The sequence below is a fragment of the Rattus norvegicus genome, chromosome 11, assembly GCF_021556685.1.
Source record: "Rattus norvegicus strain SHRSP/BbbUtx chromosome 11, alternate assembly SHRSP_T2T, whole genome shotgun sequence".
Taxonomy (NCBI): Eukaryota; Metazoa; Chordata; class Mammalia; order Rodentia; family Muridae; genus Rattus; species Rattus norvegicus.
In genome coordinates, this window is record NC_141544.1 from 59,242,639 (window position 1) to 59,263,766 (window position 21,128).

The following is a 21,128-nucleotide window of genomic DNA, read 5'->3' on the forward strand; positions in this document are numbered from 1 at the left end:
CCTGTAGACCTAATAAGCTAATATAAAGACTAGATTCTGAAAATAACAGTCTTGTTTTGATCATCAAGTTTGGACATTTGAGCTCCAATTTTCTGGAGGATATGTCAGTCTGCCTCTGCTCTGAGCTGCCTAGCTGAAGGTTATTGCAAAGCCAGTGGTGAGAAAACAGATTTGATTATGCTTCAGTGTTCTCTCTATCAAAGGGAGTGAGAGGGGCTTATGTTTGTTTATCTTGCTCTCTTTCTGGACCCATTGACATCGCGTCTCTTGGAATTACCTGGGCCTCTGCTGGTCCATCAAGCTGAACTCATTCTCACTGTCACCTGTCATAGCTTCATTTCTGACCCCTGGTTTATTCATTTTGATGACAACCTGCCTAGCCTTTTCATTCGTCTCTGTATCTATCAGACGCTGCCCAGCTGAAATGATGAAGGGCAGGTGAAACACATCGCTAATGTTACAACAATGCTCTTTGAGTCATCTCTTTCACCTATTTGCGTGGAGTTTATGCAAGTATAGCTCCCAACTCAGTCTGTGTAGGGTTAGGCTTCAAATTTTTTATGTGTCACCATCCCGCCAGTGTGTAGGGGGTCTCTACAGCCTGAATCTCCATTTCCTTTATGACACAGTCTGATGCACATGCTCACAACTTCTATCTACTTGAACTAAACGACCGAGACTGGGAATCTTTTGAAAAGAGTTTTTTTTTTTTCTTTCAAGCTCCTCTAGACATCAAGTTAAGATACCCTGACCATTCAAATCATAAAACGTATAAGAGGGCAAGCAAAAATATTGTTAATTAAATGTTTAATCTTTATTATAGCTAGCATATTAATTTTAAGTAGTTTAATTTATAGGATAATACAACTTTATTTATGTGCAGCATGTATACTTTATAGCACAGAGTACCCTCTTGTATAATCCATGTGTATGAGATATTTATGCTCATTTTATTGGGCTCTAGGCATAATTTTACTATTAAATATATGGAAGAATTTTACAGTTTTTTTTTTATAGCATCATTGGCCTAAGCTAGGCTTACTTTTATGCCAAGTCTTGTGTCAAGAACAGGACTCTCAATTTAACATGACTTCTATGGGAAAATACATAAATCTGTTGTCTTTCATGAACATCTGCTTATCTGAATTTTTAGGGAAGCTGACGGGTAGAAGCACAGGGTTCCTTCTAACAATCCTTTCTTCCTTGTGAAGATTTTGGGGGATAATGATTATTCTTGTAATTATGAATCCCCCTCCTTCCTGTTTTGCAAAAATACAGGGTTTCTCTGTGTATTCTTGCCTGTCCTGGAACTTGCTCTGTCCACCAGGGTGGCCTGGAAATCAGATACCCCCCACCTGCCTCAACCTCCTGAATGCTGGGATTAAAGATGCGTGCCACCATCCCTTGGCTCATTATGAATCTCTTAATGTGAGTGGAATACACATTTCTCTGAGGATCAAATTCCTTAGGAAACTACAGATGTTCAAAGGAGTGTGTGTGTGTGTGTGTGTGTGTGTGTGTGTGTGTGTGTGCGTGCATGTGTTCAATATATCAGTGTATTATAACTCCTCAAAAATTCTCAGTAAATCATTTCAGTTAGAAGGAAAGCTGTTGACATAAAATACAAATTTGATTTATCTTTATTTATATAGTTTTTTTATAAAGAAAAGAACAAAGATTTAGCATAGCGTGTGTGTGTGTGTGTGTGTGTGTGTGTGTGTGTGTGCGCGGGCCTGTGTGTTTGCATGCATAAATTTGCCTTCAAAGGCCAGAGGTAGTGTGTGTTCTACTGGAGCTGGAGTTATAAGTAGTTGTGATGCTAGGAACAGAACCTGTATTCTCCGAACAGACAGAAAACACTTTCAACCACCAAACCCCACGGATTTGTCTTTTATTAATGGTGTTTTAACTATTCTCCCATCAGTGCAGTTTATTCATTGCTGGGTTCAGAGTTATAAACGTTATTTGAACAATGGGGACTATAAACTTATCAGGGTGGCCTTCTGGAACATGACAGAAGTTGACAGGAATATCTAGTGGATCATATCCTCAATGACATCGAAGACCTTGTGGTCTCTATAATGTACTCAATTGTTGGAATGAGTAATTTACTAGAAAGACTATTGAGTGAAAGTTAAAACAGCTACTTTTACTTTAACAAGCCCTAATCTTTCCAAAATCCTGCTGGAGACCTTGTTAAGAACTTTATTAATTTTTGTACAAGTATGAATTATTATTCTGCTTATTTTGGTAAACAATTTTAGTATATATTAAAATATTAATTTTAATAAAATAGTACAATTACATCTAGGTTATGAATATTGTAACTAAATTTTCTGTGCTTGGGTTGAGAGTTACATTTTGACCTACATGAACTTAAGTTATACTAAGACAAGAAAGGTAACTTAGTAATTTACTAACCACTTACTAGCTTTTTTTTTTTTTTTTTTTTTGATGCAAGCAAGAGGTTTATTTTTCTGGCACATCAGGGTTGACCTTTATTTGGTCCCTCGTGGCGAGTGACTAGAAGGCGACCCCAAATGGCTCTAACAGTTTTTATACTTTTTAGGGGTACAGGTTACGTCAGCAAGGTCACAGTTTAAACTTATTGGCTGAGCATATTGACCTTTGAATCTATTGGCTAGCAAGCATATGACATGCATTCGAACTCTGTCTGGGACCAGAGGGTCAGGTGACTATGTCAGTACATTCTTTGGCTTTTCAAGAATGTCCCTGCTCCTCCCAGGAACTGTGGGTGGAGAATGGAACTTGGTCTAGCCTTGACCCAAGGCGGTGGGTGTAAGGCTGGCAAAAGCCCCTAGGGTCCTTCACAGGAATCCCACAACCTTCTTACTTTCTACCAGGCCAAGCTTCTTAATAGCTCTTACACTTCAGTAAGAACTAGGGTCCTTCACAAGAATGCATTTTGTGGTGCTCTATCTCACCAGATCTTACCCATACAGTCTGCACACTCTGTGGAATTACTATTATAACCCTCTTCAACAACACACATTTCACAGAGGACATTTCTTACGAGAAATTCCAGAAGGGCCACAAACAACCAGAAAGCACGCTGATGACAGTCACTTACTAGCTTTTAAATTACCAAGTTACACTTTTTTCCTAGGCTCTATATAATAACAAAATCTGGAATAACAAAATCTCATAAAGAGAAAAGATCTAATTATCTTTGCTTGTTATTTAAAGCTTTTAATTTTCTGCCTGTTTTTCTTTATCATTACACATTGTGAGTTGTACATCTTCACAAGTATCATTTTATTACTAATGAAAAGTCATATAAATTTAGAAATGGTTTCATTTCATCCTGCAGGGCTAATTTCAATCGAGAGGAGTAAAACATTCCACATGCACACAGTGAAACTCTCATAGCCCCATTTTGAGGTTGTCAAGTGCTTTCAATCATATTTGACCAATTTATATTGTAATTGAAATGGTTGGGTTCTACCATTAGATTTTAATCATCATCAACTTCATTGGATTGGGCTTCCACAATCCTTTGTACCAAGTTAATTTTTTGTTTAACCAAAGAGACAATACGCTTTAAACAGATATTTCCTCTGTTAGTGCTTCTTTGGGAGGGAAACCGTTTTACTGGCCTGTCCTTTAGTCCCTTTGTTAACTCTTAGACAGATAAATAATTTAAATAAAGTGGCATCCATATAAGGGTTAGACAAGAGAAAAGGAACATGGTGGTACTGATTTTGTAAGACAAAAAAAATCTTCATTGTTTAAGGTTTGTGTTTATGTGACCTTTCCATTTGAATTAGGAGCATTCATTCTCAAAAGCTTGACTGAAGACCATTCAGTATTTTCTTAGAGCCATTCTAGATATATCCTTTCTTGAAACTCTTATTATTCTGAAACCAAAGGCAGTGATAATAATGAAATAAAAGAAAAGAATCTTCAGTAGCTATGCTGTAGTCTCAGTTGTAGTACAGACGGATATGATACAGAGGTTGTTGGCAAGATGCACATTTGTATCCACACAAAAGCACAGTGTGGAGAAGAGGACAAAGGAGCCCCTCATTCTCAGACTGCTACCAGGCCATTTGGACACTTCAGTAATTAGTTAATGCCACCACTGTCCCACTTGGTGCACAGTGACCTTTTAAATGGTCCCAATGATCTGAGCACTAGCCCATGGTGGTTTATGCAACAAAGTTAAAAGTCAGGCGCATTGGAAACCTTTTCTTTGACTATATCTAATGATCTTCCTGTAAATATTGCCACAAGTGAATGATTAATAAAAGGACAGTGGTTTTTGTCAATTAGGTCTTGGGAAGTTTGACATAACAGTCTCTGAAAGGGAAAATGACTCTATCTCAATGCTCTAGCCTCTTGACAAGAGACTTCTCGGTATATGCCCACCACAGTAATTGAAATAGAAGGTGGCCAGAGACCTTCATGTCTTTTTAGGTGGGGCTTACTGACATTATTATTAATTCTGACAGCTCCTTGATTGTAGTTAAAAGAAAAGCAGTGCTTCTCTTGAACTAAATAATGAATAATTTAGAGGCAGTCAGATTAAAATTTTTGGAAGATATGCATATTTCCTATTAGAACGTGAAGAAATAAACAAAGACACACATGTCTATACATAAACACATGACAATATTCATGAAGAGATGGCTTTGCTGCTCATCACCTACTGGGGTTATAGAAGACACTGCATGTGAGGATATCTGCCAGCTTCAGATTTAGCCGGGTCTTGATTTTGCCAGTTACCGGGCATGTGATTATGGACAAAGTTCTTTATATCTTTCCACACTCAGCTTTCTCACCTACAACAGAGGAGATGCCATGGAAGTTGTGGAGAGGATTTGCTGAGGTCATTTGACAGACCTAGCACACAGTCTGTCAGTATATCCTGGGTATGCCATTGGTGATCAAGCTGAAATTTCTGACCAATCCCTCATTATTTATTATTCTTACCTAATAATAAACAGGCCATTCAAGTTAGTCTCTCTGTGGCAGTGGTTTTCAACCTTCCTAATACCATGACCCTTCAATACAGTTCCACATGTTGGGTGACCCCCCAAGTATCAAATTATTTCATTTCTACTTTATGACCGTCATGTTGAAACTTTTGTTAGTCATAATGCAAATACCTGATAGGCAGGATATCTGATATGTGATCCCTGAGAAAGGGTTTAATAGCCAAAGCAAGCATGACACACAGATTGAGAACCGCTGCTCTAAAGAATCATATCTATCCCTTATTAAGTCAGGTCTTACTCAAAGGAGAAAATGTTTGAGATGCTTTTTCAGATAGAAATTTGATAAAATTTAGTTATTTATAGCATTCATTAAAAAGTACCAGAACTTGAGTCATTAATTGGCATCTCTACCTCTAGGCTTTGTGAATGTCAGTCCATCTTAGATAGCACTGCCAGACTTAGCTGTTAGAGTTATTGTTTCATATTACTCTTCTGCAAAAAACAAAACAACCTTTCTTCACCCTCAAAATATGAACAATGCTGTGTGTCTTTAGAAGTCTTTCTATATTATCTTCGTGTCTCACCATCTTCCAGCTCTCCTGCTCCTCATTTAAATGGTGTCTAGCATTTTCTGCCTTGTAGCAGTAGTTAACCTTTTTTTTTTTTTTTTGGTAAGTAAATGTTGACTAAGAAACTTTCCATATCTCCTGTGTCTCTGCCATTTCTATCTGTTATAATTCAATTTTAAATTTTGTTTTGTTATGGTGCTCTATCCACCTTTCTTAAGCCTCCCAGACTCAGATTCCTTTTTTAACCTGTATTCTATTCTTAAAAATATATCCATGTGAGAGGAAGTGCCTGGCTTTGCAGAGACTTGTGGTACCAGGGTTGAGGGAAGGATACTGGGGTGACCCCCACCTGCTCGGAGGAGAAGGGAATGGGAGATAGAGAAAGAGGGGATTGTGAGAGAAGGTGAGTGGGAGGGGCCAGTGAGCAGAATATAAAGTGAATACTTAAAAAATAAAATAATTTTTAAAAAGAAAGAAAAAACATATTTGTATTATCTCCCTGTCAACAAGTTCTGAGAGGCTTAGAGGGTGATGGCTGCTGGGTAGTCATTTTTTCTCCTCCAGTCTTCCCAGCAGTGTGTGGTGCACCATTCACAAAGAAGGTATGATGCAGGAGAAAAAATACTCCCTTTCTCTGTAATGAATTTGGGAAAACTGAGTTGCAGGAAGGAAATAGAAGAACAAAAGATAAAGGGCAGGTGGATTTTTCAAAGTATCCCCAAATCCAAAGTGGGCAGAGGTTGGCTTTGCCACGTCTTTTAAATATTCTTCTCTTAGCCAGTACATCCTTTTGATATTTAGCCGGAATCCACTAATATAAAACTCTTAAGTGAAGACAGAGGGAGAAACAAAGTTTCTCTGCGTCAAGGTAGACTCAAGTCTTTCTTCTGAAGTATTTTATCAAACCTTTACCAAACCCAGCTGTGGCTTAGGATCACCATATGATGCTTTGATTTTTTTCCCTCCCATTGATAGGACACTGTATTGACTTGGTTTGGATAGTTTGGCATTCAGAGTAATATAAAAATGACATTTTTTCATGACTATTTTCTTCATGTTTGAGTCCTGTTTCTACCTCAATATTCCATGGCTTTCTTTAGCTGTAAATTGCTTGATGGGGGAGACATTGAACACTGGAGAATAAAGGTAGAAAATGACTGGCATTCGGCATCCCCACAAACATGATCATTGGTGTTTTCTACATCTGTCAACTGGGTAGTGTCGCATGGTCTACTTTAGGTGTTTGGACTCTTCATCTATTCTTTCTGTAAGCAACAGTTTACTGTGAAATGTGTAGTTCAGAGCTCTATTTAGGGATCATACCATTGATGGCTATAGACCCAATACTATTGTAAAGGAAGTTAAATCTTTCATAAAATAATTAATGGGATAGTGTTTGCTATTTTAAAAATGTAAAAAACTCAGCCAAAATCACCTGATATTAAAAATAAATGAATGAAATTTGCTAATAGCTAATGGCGATAACTCTCACATACCATCAAACAATGGAAACTAGTCATCTTTACTGTGAGAAAAGTGTAGTCTCAAGCCCTCTTTATTTGAACCTTGCTTTAATCATAAAAGTAGACAGGTTGAAGGAAAAATAGAGTGTATTCATTCTAAAGTTAGTAATTATGCTGAGCAAATGAAATGCATCTGTTCTTGGCTGATTGCCTGACTGACATACTAAATCAAAGCAGAATCATGGCTGGAACAAAGGTTCGGTATAACATTTTAATAGCCCCTGCCTCCCAGTTGGGTCCCTTGGTTTCCTAAAGGGACCCTGTGAAGATGATTTTATTCTCTTAACGGTCTGATCTTCCAGGTAATCAAATAGGAGCGTGCAGGGGATGCTTTAGTTTCTGTGATTTCACTCATTTACTTTTGCCTACAGATGCGTTACGTTTGGCTTGCAAGGATATTCAAATTACTAAGGTTTTGCCTTTTTTAAGTTTGCCACTTGATGCAACGGAGCACACAGATCATAGCCACATTGGTATTTGTACTGCATCCACTCCTTCAGACAGCTGCTGCCCGAAACACTGCTGCTAGCTATAAAATGAATAAAATATCAATGCCAAGCTACAACATGCACAGCAGATGTAGCCATTCTTTTCTGTAAACTCTGACCACTAACAGGAGCTCTGTGAGAAATTGTCCATCAGCTCTTCCAGCCTCATAAACAGGACTCTAATTAGCACACTGATAAATACTTCAACACTTAGCAGACAGCGTGAGCATCCTGTCATGTAATTTACACAACCCTTTTCACATGCTCTGGCAGGGTACAATAAACTGTTCTGCTGATACCAAGAACTTATGAACAAACATCAACAAAAGTTTACTCGCACAAAAATCATATCATGCCCCAATCCCGGTTCTTCCAGCAAATGTTGAAAATGGATTGAGTGGGTAATTACTATTTACCACTACTTGTCTCATGTAGACATTGAGACTGCTTTACTTACATTTGAAGCATAATAGACAAAGGCATCTGTTGCTGTGTTAGGTTTCCCTAATTACTGAACTATCTAGGCTTTTTGTGGGGTCAGAACGAAGTCCATTTTAGATCAGATACCAACAAGTAGGTTTTATTGATGTGTTTCAGTTTCAAGTTCCACAAATTAAATGATTGGCTACACAGCTTTCTTCAGGCACTATGAGGCTTGGATCAGAATTCAGAGCAGTCAGGAAGTGTTTGAGAACTTCCAGCAGCTGTGCAGCCAGGTCTTGTGGAGAACTGGAAGTCACTAGGCCTGCAAACTGCTCCAGTGGTCCAATAACAACAACCTTACAATTTCCTTCGAAATCAATTTTACTTCCTTGGTGTAATTTTTTCTCTACATCTGCTTCTACTGCTTTTTATATCTTGGGCTATTTCCTGGTTTCTAATTATTCAAAGGCATGGTTCATTTTAGCCAAACCCCCATTTTCTCTTTCCTATTGCATACATGAATACTTTATACCTTCTACTTAAGTTCTCAGAAACGGGTACAATCAGGACAGATAAACATGCTCCAGTATAAAGCACTCATAAAATAGATATTTAAGTTTAGTCAATATGTCATAGGCTTTGTATATCATTGTTGGGTTTGGGGTCCTTATACAATGATGCTTCAAGTGAAACACAGGTGTTAGAGCAACGAGTTCCAAATCAATGTCATATATGAACTGGAACTTAACTTTGAATCTTTGAAACCATTATATCTTTTATGAGCATTGGACTGTGTGTAGAAAATCTTAGAAGTTTGATGAATGACATTAAAAAAAAGATGTCTACTGAGAAAGAGAAGAAAGAAAAAAAAAACAAGAACAGGCAGCTTTCACACATTTATGAAAGTAGTATTGGCACTTGCTTTATATTTTTATTGAAATTGAACCAAATGTCACTTTCAAGGAAGAACATCTCTTTAGCTCTCAAAGGAACTAGGATGTGAAAACTGTTCCCCCAAAACTCAGTGCATAATTGTTAAAATGAGAACTGTTATGTGAGAGAGAGACTGAGATTGGAGTTCATCTTCTTCTTCTGCTTTGCCACTCTGTTGAAAATCTTCTGTAGAACTCTCGAGCATTTCAGATCTTTTATTTAGCACTGAAGCGAACCAGTGTGTGGTCCATCATCTCACAGTGCTCACTACTGTGCACTGCTTTATGAGAAGCAAGTTTAAGCATCCAAGAAATCATTTCCCCAGTCCTAGATTCTATGTTTGTACAAAAGCACTCCAAGCAGCTCTTTTGCCCTCACTCTGGTAGCCTACCCTATGTTTCAGGTGACCAATCAACAGATCATGGAAAGACCACAGAGTTCATTCAAGATATTGACAAATGACTTAAACAGCTGCACTCCCCCAGATTTGAGCACTCAGTTTTTATACCTTCATTTTGTTTACATAATACGTAAAATATTTCATAAAGCAATTTAAGTTTTCAAGTGATTTAATCTTAATATTAATTATAGCAGTAATTCAAGTCACAATGACCACCCTCCACTTCAACATAATATGAGGGTCATATTTAAGTGCCAGTTGTAAGGCAGGAATTACCACATGGCTGTAATCATGTACTCCCAAGTCTCCATTAATATAGACATTATGATGTATGTGCTCTTGTTTACAATGCTATAATTTTATTTTCTATAAGAAATATAGCCAGTGCACCACACTAAACAAACTATTAGCAATACAAGAAATTAAGTGAGATTGCAGAATACTGAACTGTAATTGACATCCACTTGGATACTCTCTATTTTAAGGAATCTAATGTAATAGGGTCTCCCAGGGCCACACTAGTCCAACGCTGTGACAATTCAGCTTTCTATTAGACTTTTGGTCCTTGAGAAAACAAATTAGTATTTCAGCTTCATTTGGGGGGTATAGTTTAAGAGTAAAGATAAAACCTCTTTCCAGTTACTTGCTAACTGCTCAGATGAGACAGAGAATGTGGAACTCTGTAGGTGGACAAAGGAGGAATAGTAGGATTTTATGGCAAAAGAAAAATAAATATCCTCAATTTTTTAGAAAAGATAACAAAAGCCTTTTACACATCCAATGACTACTTCATCCTGCAGTAGAGTTTGAAGTGGGTTTTGAAGTCGTACTAAACTAGCAACAGGAATTACTGAATCTAAATATGTTGTTGATATTCAGAGACTTGCAATAATTTCCACATCTCAGCTCTGCTCCACTTATACTTGTATTTTCTGTAAGTTATGGCCAACAATCATCTAATATGTTTTGACTGTCGAACTTTTATGCAATTGGTAATGATCCTTCCAAAATGGTTTCTGTGGCCAATGAAGCTTTCACCCATAAACCATAGACTCAGGAAGGAAATAGGGAATGGCCAAGGCATTTTCTGTCTGCATTTGTATTCATTTGTATACAGAACCATAATTCCTAATGGTGCATCCTTTCATTCTCTAAATGTCACTCTTAAATGCTACGGTAATGCATACGGTTCTAAATAAAACTAGGACATTAAAAACCCTCTTGTCCTTGTCATATCTTGGAATTTGATTACGTTGACCACAGACAACAGAGAATAATAAAATAGGTTTGGAAAAATATCAGATCTAGGGTTTAACCCTGTCTCTACCACTATTATTACCTGCATAGCAAGAACATTAAAACACACAGAAAGCTTATTGCTGCAGATCCAGCCTAAGTCAAGGAAGCAGTGTTTATCTGTAAAGGCACAGATATGATAATGTTTAGTAGACCCCAGTCGTGTGGAATCTTGGAAGCAAGAAAGCAGCAAGTCAGTCTTGAGCATTTGGAATCTCAAAGGCACTACTATTAAACTAGGGCTCATGATAGAAAGCCAGTTTGGGTTTGGGTAAGACTAAATCTAGCTGTCAGAATTGTTCAAAGTGAATCTCAGGATATACATTGAATGGATTGGGCTATTGTTGTTGTAGTAATGCTAGAAACAATGAGAGATAAGACATAAAGTTCTCACTAGATGTCAGATACTTTATCAACATTTCCATAGACTAACTCACTGTGTTATACACTGTTGTATAGCTGAACAAGAACACTAGATTTGCCAACCCTGGCAGTGGGGAAAAAGGCTTTTTGACTATTTGTCTATGAACACATTCCTAGCTGGGCTGGGTGACTATTGCAGGTAAGTGATGATGTCATTCATGGGATCGGGAGAGTGGAGTGAACCTAGATAAGACCCAAGAGCAATTATACTTCTCTTGACATTGAGAGAGTTTGACTTGCTATTCAACCAAGTCCTCTGGGTAAACAGTCTTCTTTCTATTAATTGTTTTATTATCTAATTGTTGTTATGACATTGTCATAAAGGAGGGCCTCTCCAAGGAACTTCGAGATGAAGAAATTCTAATTGCCCTACCTGCTCTGAGAATTATACTTTAAAGTCAGTAAACAGAGTAGAGATAAGCAGGAAATTTCCAGAGAGGCAGAGTTGTTCCCAGGTCTGCAAGATTTGATAACAACTCAATGAAATGTGTTAACAGATATTTTTATAAATAAAAGTCAAATGAATCTATTAAAAGAACATTAACAGCCTCAAGGACATATGAAAGCAGAGTTAAGGAGGCAAATAGAGACCTAACCTATTCTGGTATAGTTTGGTCAATGAAGGAGACCTGTTAACCATGATAGCCAGTGCATCTCTTTGCCAAGACCCTCTTTACAGGGCAATGGAAATGTCAATACAGTATCCAAAATTTTAGCTGTTTCTCACCCTGAAACCTTTGGATGATAGTTGGATTTCCCATATATTTTGTCTTCAGAGAGGAAATGTTCTGGCTAGAATTGAGGAAATTAAATCAGGCAGATTTTACACTAAAATTAATCAGCTGTAACAGGTTTTATTTTCTAGTTTGTGAGTTTAGTTTATATGAATCTATCTCAGAGACAGCATGCTCTCAACACTGTCATCCAAAACTATATCTCTTCAAGGCTAAGGTCCAGATACTATCATTGGAAAATTTGAACTAATATTAACTTATAAAGCATCTTGGGAAGAGAACGAACTGGCCTGTTAATGAGAGCCATTCCCCTCTGCAGTACTCTGCTTTCTGGATGGTCATTTTACAAAAAGGTGTTGAGTCACAAAGTACCTGACACTGTGCTTTGTACTAGAGACAGTGTAATACCAGTGAAGATGCTTATCTGGCTCTTGTAGAGCTTAGCACCTAGTGAATTGACAAACACAGAATACCCTCTTCCATCATAACTTCTACCTGGCTGAGGGTGGAGTCATTACCGGAGTTTACTTGTAGAATGAACTGCGATGCTGTGAGAAGGGTAACTAAAGAGAAAGAAACGTCTCTGGGTTCATAACAACATCTTGGAAGCTGGGTTTGGGCCATGGCTAGAGTGTATGAGGTTTCATAGGATTTAGGTTTTACCTCTGCCTGCTTCCTTCGTCCTGAATTTTGAGACCTTGCCAGGATTCTTGGACATGATTACTCTGACTTGTAATTGAACATCTTTTTAACCCTGTGCTTAATCACAACTGACATAGCATTCCTTTTGATCTGGCCAAAACAGATGTATAGATTTTCTATTCTACTCTGGAGAGGAAGATAATATTTAAAAGTTACCAACACTGTATTACAAATTTTCAGTGTGGAAAATATGTTTATATACATGTATCTATGCACATGCACATGTGAAATATTTCCTTTAGTTATCGCATTCATTCACTAATTCATCTTTCTACAGTCTGTGTTGAATGATTGCTGTGCAGGGATCACCAGAAGTTTCTTTTAACTGCTTTGTCCTAGGAATTCAGATAAGCTTTGTATTGCAGTTGCAAGCTAAGTTACTTGGGAAAACTTGAGGCAGCAGGGATCCTGTGTATCTGGCAGTATTCAGATAGATCTTTAAAGAAAAAATGTGCATTTTAGAGACAGAAACAGATAAGATCAAGCAATGGTTGTGCGGTAGAGGGAAAGATGATGCGTTTGTCAATGTTCAGGGCTGTGATTTTGGAAAGGTCTCTTTATTACCATTTTAATTGGCTATTTTACTTATTTACATTTCAAATGTTATCCACTTCTTGATTTCCTCTTTGAAAACTCCATCTCTCATCTCCCACCCACAACCCCACTCCCACCTCACCTCCCTAGCATTCCCCTACACCGGGGCATTGAACCTCCACAAGACCAAGGGCCTCCCCTCCCACTGATGCCAGATAAGGCCATCCTCTGCTACAGAAGCAGCTGGAGCCATGGGTCCCTCCACACATACTCTTTGGTTGGTGGTTTAGTCCCTGGGAGCTCTGGGGGTGATCTGGTTGGTTGATATTGTTGTTCATCCTATGGAGGCTTGTAAATCCCTTCAGCTCTGCCAGTCCTTTAACTCCTCCATTGGAGTTCAATGGTTGGCTGTGAGCATCACACTTTTATTGGTCAGGCTCTGGCAGAGCCTCTCAGGGGACAGCCATACTAGGCTCCTGTCAGCAAGCACTTCTTGGCTTCAGCAATAGTGTCTGGGTTAAGTGTCTGTAGATGGGATGGGTCCCTAGGTGAGGAAGTCTCTGCATGGCCTTTCCTTCAGTCTCTAATCCATTCTTTGTCCATGCATTTCCTTTATACAGGAACAATTCTGTGTTAATATTTTTTGAGATGGGTGGGTCAACTAGGGGTCGTACCCAACCTCTTGGCATGGTCTCTATCAGTTCTTCTTCTCTCCTTTGCTGGATATTTCAGCTAATGTCATCCCAGTTGGGTCGTGGGAGCTTCTTGCTGTCCTGGCATTTGGCTCTTCCATTAGCAACCCCGAGTTCCCCATCCCCAACTGTTACATACCTCTGTTCGATCTCCTGACCCTTTGTACTCTCCTGCATCACATTTCCTCCCACACCTGATCCTGTATCCCCTTTCCCCTCTTCCTCCTTCTCCCTCCAAGGTCCCTCCATCCCTCTACCTTCTGTGATTATTTTGTTCCCTTTTCTAAGTAGGACTGAAGCATCCACACTTCAGTCTTCCTTCTTGAGCTTTATATTGTCTGTGAGTTGTATCATGGGTATTCTGAGATTTCAGCTAATGTCCGCTTATCAGTAAGTTCATACCATGTGTGTTATTTTATGACTGGGTTACCTCACTCAGGATGATGTTTTCTAGTTCCATCCATTTGTCTGCTAATTTCATAAAGTCATTGTTTTTAATAGTTGAGTAGTTCTACATCGTGTAAATGTACCACATTTATTCCTAGTTGAGGCACATCTGGGTTCTTTCCATCTTCTGGCTATAATAAAGACTGCTGCTGTGAATATAGTGGAGCATGTGTCCTTGTTATATGTTGGAACATCTTTTGGGTATATGCCCAGGAGTGGTATAACTGGATCCTCAGGTAGAACAATGTTCAATTTTCTGAGGAACCTCCAGACTGATTTCCAGAGTGGTTGTACCAGCTTGCAATCCCACCAGCAGTGGAGGAGTGTTTCTCTTTCTCCATATCCTTGCCAGCATGAACTCAGCTATTCAGACTGGTGTGAGATAGAATCTCAGGGTCGTTTTGATTTGCATTTTCCTGATGACTAATGATGTTGAACATTTCTTTAGGTGCTTCACGGGCATTTGATAGTCTTCAGGTGTGAATTCTTTTTTAATTAATTAATTAATTAATTTCACACTTCAGATTTTATTCCCCTCCTGGTTTACCCACTGAAGGTTCCATGTCCCATATCTACCCCACCACCCCCTGTCTCCACAAGGATGTCTCCACCCCAACCACTCCTCCTGGCCTCTAAACTTCCTGGGGCCTCCAGTCTCTTGAGTGTTAGGTGCATCTTCTCTGACTGAACCCAGATCTGGGAGTCCTCTGCTGTATATGTTTTGGAGGCCTCATCTCAACTGGTAAATGCTGCCTGGTTTGTGATTCAGTGTCTAAGAGATCTCAGGGATTCAGGTTAATTGAGACTGCTGGTCTTCCTACAGGGTTGTCTTTCTCCTTAGCTTCCACCAACTTTTCCCTACTTCAACCAGTGGGGTCAGCAGCTTCTGTTCATTGGTTGGGTGCACATATCTGCATCTGAGTCTTTCAGTTGCTTATTGGGTCTTTTGGAGAGTAGTCATGGTAGGTCCCTTTTTGTGAACACCCCATAGCTTCAGTAATGGTGTCAGGTCTTGGGACCTTCCCTTGAGCTGGAACCCACTTTAGGCCTGTTACGGGACCTTCTTTTCCTCAGGGTCTTCTCCATTTCAATCCCTGCATTTCCTTCAGACAGGAAGAATTATGGGTCAGCACTTTGGCTGTGGGATGGCAACCCCATCCCTCACTTGATGCCCTGTCTTTCTGCTGGAGGTGGAGTCAATAAGTTCCCTCTCCCCACTGTAGGACCTTTGATCTAGGGTCCCCCCTTTGAGTCCTGAGAGTCTCTCACTTCCCAGGTCTCTGGTACATTCTAGAGGGTCTTCCCAACCTCCTTCCTCCCATGGTTGACCACTTTCATTCTTTCTGCTGGCCCTCAGTCCTTTCCTCCACCCAATACCAGATTATGATCCCCTCTTCCCCCACCCATATTGCCTTTCCTTCCCATTTCTCCCTCCTCCCTTGTGGTTGCTTCCTTCTTCCTCCCAAATGAAACTGAGGTGTCCTCACTTGGGCACTTCAGGTTGTTGACCTTTTTGAGTTCTGTGGTACTGTATGTTGGGTATTCTGTACATTTTGGGGGAAGTCTTTATCCACTTATTAGTGAGAACATACCATCCATGTCCTTCTGGTTGGAGTTACGTCACTCAGGATGACATTTTCTAGTTCCATCTGTTTGCCTGCAAATCTCAGAATGCCCTTGTTCTTAATAGCTGAGTAGGACTCCATTGTAAACGAACCACATGTTCTGTATCCATTCTTCTGTTGTGGGACATCTGGGTTGTTTCCAGCTTCTGGCTATCACAAATAAGGATACTATGATCATAGTGGAACACGTGCCCCTGTGGGGTATCTTTGGGTTATATTCCCAAGAGCAGTATTTCTGGGTCTTTTGGTAAGTATTTTCAATTTTCTGAGGAACCTCCAAATTGATTTCCAGAGTGGTTGTACTAGTTTGCAATCCCACCAGCAATGGAGGAGTGTCCCTCTTTCTCCACATCCTCATCAACATGTGTTGTCACCTGAGGTTTTGATCTTAGCCATTCTGACTGGTGTGAGGTGAAATCTCAGGGTCATTTTGATTTGCATTTCTCTGATCACTTAGGACTTTGAACATTTATTTAGGTGCCTCTCAGCCATTTGAGATTCCTCTATTGTGAATTCTTGTCTTAGTTCTTTGTTTAGTTCTGTACCCCATTTTTAATGGGGTTATTTGGTTTTCTAGAGTTCTTTGAATAGATTGGGTATTAGCCCTCTATTGGATGTAGGGTTGGTAACGATCTTTTCTCAATTTGTAGGTTGCCATTTTGTCCTGTTGATAGTTCCCAATTTTCATTTTAAGCTAAGTGGGACAAAAAATATATTCACCTCCACAGGAGTATGAGGATTATGGTCATTATTACATGTTAAATTCTCGTGAACTTTAAGTACTATGAAAGGATGAGATTTTATTTACACATATCTAAGGAAAGAAAATCTCAGGAAGGTCATGTGATGTGTTTTAGGAATTCTAGATGTTTGAGCTCTGAACTTTGATTGACTCTCATGGCCTTTCCTCATTGCGGAACTATAGAGAAAAGACTTCTGTCTGTCTGTTTGTCTATCAATCTATGATTTTTACTCATTAGGAAAATGGAAATGCTATTTTCACTTGCCAGTGTCATAGAGATGGCTTGGTTTCTATGTTAGATTACAATATAAAATGCAATGAGCTTTTGGAAGGAAGATGTCTTATAGATGAGGTGATTGAGTACATGTTATAGGAAAAATATTGTTGATAAATGCTTTCAAATGTGCTAATGTTCTTTTTATCGTGGGAATACAGGTAACTGTTGACAAAGCTCTCAAAATGATGGTAGCTTGGGTAAGTGCCTTATGATTTTTATCTGTAGTAAGTAAACTGTCTCCTCTTAAAAGAATTGTCATCTTAGTTTCTAAAAAATGCACTATTCTAGTACTTGATTCTGGGTAATTACCATCAAGTCCATTGAAGGCTTTGGAGTTGAATTTAATTTTATTAAGCAACATCAACCTCATTTAAGAATGATTTTTATTTCAAAATTGAATTTCTAATACAAATGTCAGAAAGAAGACCCTATAAAACCCAAAGGCATATACAGGAGTTATGTCTTCATAATGTAAGCACATCCAGAAATTACAGTGAATATATAAACAGAAGCATTTTGGAACAGTCATTTGTGAATGATTGCATAACTCCTAATGCTTCTTCCTCTTGTTTTCCAGAAGCTGATTTTACATTTTGCTTAATCTGTTTCATTGACAGTTTGGGGTGCTGTGTGACACCTATAGAAGTATTTTCTTCAATATTGCCATTATGAGTAACATCTTGTTGTATAAAAAAATGCCATGAGCAATGCTAATTTGAATGGCTTCTGAGACAACATCAACATTGTTGACACCAGTCATTATGTATAGCAACCCTAATCGCTCTAGCAATGTGAGGCCTCAGTAAATCTGTGAGCATTAACATATAGTAACATCAGCTCAGTACTGTCTCATATTACAGTATATCTTCACAGAAGCACACTAACTCTGGAATAGCACAGCTCAAGCATAAAGACGTAGAATGTAGTTATCAGTCACTAACTTTGCTAAAATAATAATTCTAGTTTTCAATCTTAGCATTCATTATTTTGTAAATTCTATTTCAAAATTAGAACTATTCATTTTGAAGACATAATTTTGTTATCATGACATAATACATGCAGACTTTTTTCTTTTTTAAAAATATTTATTTATTTAATGAATATGAGCACACTGTAGCTATCTTCAGACACACCAGAAGAGGACATTGGATCCCATTACAGATGGTTGTGAGCCACCATGTAGTTGCTGGGAATTGAACTCAGGACCTCTGGAAGAGCAGTTAGTGCTCTTAACCACTGAGCCATTTCTCCAGCCCCAACATGCAGACTTTTACTTAGAAAACAATGTAAGACAAATTAGTTTAGTGGTAATTGCTTTCCATGATTGTTTGCATGAAGAAAAATACCTTCAAGGCATTTCCAAAATTCCTTTGGAGACATCCAAAATAAGATTTGTCTATCGGTGCTTAGAAACATGGAAACATTTACACCAGCAACCTTCCAACAAGCTTGACATTTATATTGAGAGAAAGACATGTACTCACATAGGAACAATAACAATAATAGGACAGAGAAGGGTGGATTTTAACTGCAGTACCACAAAGGATTCATGACTGTCCTGGTTCTTGAAACCAAATAAAAACCAGTTGATGACTGGGGAGATAGCTCAGTAGTAGAACACATGTTTAGCATACACAGGGGTGTGGTTTCAATTTCTAGCACTAAACCAAACAAAACAAGACAAATCCAAACAAAACAGAAACAGAAAAGGAACTGGGAACATGTTTGTTTTATGTATATAAATTTTTCTTAAAAAAGGAATCAAATAATATCCAAGTAGTTTATTTCTCACAATTCATACAAAAGTCATTATTCAAAAATATTTTGCATACACAGGTAAGAAGAAACATAGAAAACTTTTTAAGTGATACTCAACAAATGCCAGCAGTGTAATAGAATGCTATCAAATGTTCTCACTGTGAAGAATACATTTTAACCAGTTTAAAAAACAGTAACACAGGACAATCTTTTATGAATCTTATGCAGACTACAAAAGAGGAAAATTATCACCACATATATGACTTTTATATTAGGCAGGTTTTATATTAGGCAACCCAAAATATAGAGGCAGAAGGCTACATGTTTTAAAGAGATTAATGCTGTGAATTAGGGACTTTACATAGTTATTCCTGCTGGCACTTTTAACCATAGTCTGTGTAACTCACATTATCACCCTATATATCATTACACTGAAAAAAATGTATCTGATACATTCATTTACATACCATGAGCTGATTATGGAAGCAATGCCATAGTTTCTTCTTATAGTGTTTTGCTTTTGCTGAGTATAGTTGATCATGCTTAAAAGTTAGATAATATGGTTCAATAGCTCCAGTTTGTTAAAGACCATCAATGCCCAGTGAGCTCTTTTAGACTACATATCATAGAAGCAAATGAGATTATTGTTTAAAAGTTTGTTTATAATCAGTATCTGCACTGAAATTTTCCCCAGGTTTTAATTTTAAAGCTAAAGGACTATTTTAATATAAATACTTTGTGTTTTCACTATCATATTTCTTGGAAACTTTGGCATTTATGCTCAGTTTGATGTGTTCTTGTCCATTTACAAACACCATCTCTAAGGCTGCATAGTGGTGATGAGATTGTCTTCATGAAATCACCTGTCCATCAGGAATATTCAGCTGCTGAACAGTGATCCAGAGCTGCCCTCCCATGAGCTCTCATGCTGTGAATGTCTTGACTGAGCATCTCATCAGCCTTGACTGCATTGTTATGTGTTGAAGAGGATTAATACTGATGTTCGCTTCCATGCCCTTTGTGCCTGGAAAGTAGTTTACATCAAGGTAATTATAACTGTTGTCCTGAGCCACAAAGGTGGCTTTAAGGATGCCTCTGACATATTAATAGGTTTTAACTGGTTATGTTTCTTGAGCATGTGTGTTTTATATGGAAAGTCTGAAGAAGAGTCACAGAAATCCAAAGACATTGACTACATGTTGTAAATAATGTTATGTGATAGAGTGCTTTAATGTACTTTTTTGGACAAAGTCATCTTTTAAGAAATCCATGCTGTGTTTTGCAAATGTTAGCAGATAGAAATAAGCCAGTGTACTTAGATTGTAAGCCATTGGTGGTTTGCAACCTTCCTTGCCTTATTTTAAAGATGGCATCTTCATTGAAGGTTCAGGATCGGTAGGCATTGGAATCTAGTCTTGAGGTGAAATTCATTTGAATATTTCTGATCTAATTTTGCAAAGCATGTGGTACAGCTTTGCTTAAGACAGCTCTTCTAAATAGAATCTTAGGTGAAATGAGCAGATCTTTCCAAACTTAGTCTCCAAGGATCATTCTGAGGTCACTGGACAATGAGGCTTTGGGCACAAAGTACCTCTGTCCTTCTCCTGGTTGTTAAAGAAAGTTCACAATGAGGCTCAGCTTCCCACATGATGGTGACTTCACTCTGCCAAGAATAGTGCATGTCAAGAGAGGCATGCCTTTGTGACAGAGTATGTATCCTTGAACAGTTCCTGCAAATATTTGTCAACCAGATCCTAATACCTGGCACCAAGATAGCACCTCTGATGAGCCCAAGTTCTTGACAAATCTAAAGAGAGATCTTTGCTTCATTCGTAGTGTAATCTCGGATATGTTAGAAAAATATTCCCAACACTTGAAACAATAAATAGTATCCCAGTACTTGACATAATAAATAATAGTCCTAAAAAACCAAAAAACAAATAAACAAACATTTAAAAAGCCTCCTGATCTAATGTGATACATTTGAGACAGTCTCTGGGTGATGGTATTTACAAAATATTCAAGGTACAAGGATTGTCTACATTTCCACAGTACTTAATTATGCTATTAAAAAAATAAAAACTACCATCATATTATATTGTTGCTGATTAAGCAACTTTGGTGATTAAATTCTGGAAGAAAAAAAACACTTTATAATAAACTATCTATAATTAAGTAATGTCATATCCAGGGTAATAATGGGAACTTTTAATGAGGAATAAGATTGAGGGAAAGAGGAGTTTCTCACATGCACAGAAAGCCCATTACAGCCACCATTAGGCATGGGTCCAGAGTTACTTGCCAGCAGAACCCAGGAATACATTTAAGGAGAGAGGAAAGTATTCATAAAGGTCAGCAGTTGAAAGGACTAGTTCAATAGTACAGAAGGTTCCTGTATCATCTTTTTGATGTGTATGTGTGTGTGGGTGGTGGGAGGAGGTGTCAGATTCTGAAGATTTGATAGTCTAAAAGAGAAATATGGGGTAGAATTTTTTTCTAAAATACAGTTTCCATTCATACATTTGACTCTCTTACAATGGGTTCCCTCCAGTTAGGCAACTCATCTGGAGGAGCAAGCATTCAATGGAATGTAATCGCAGAGGA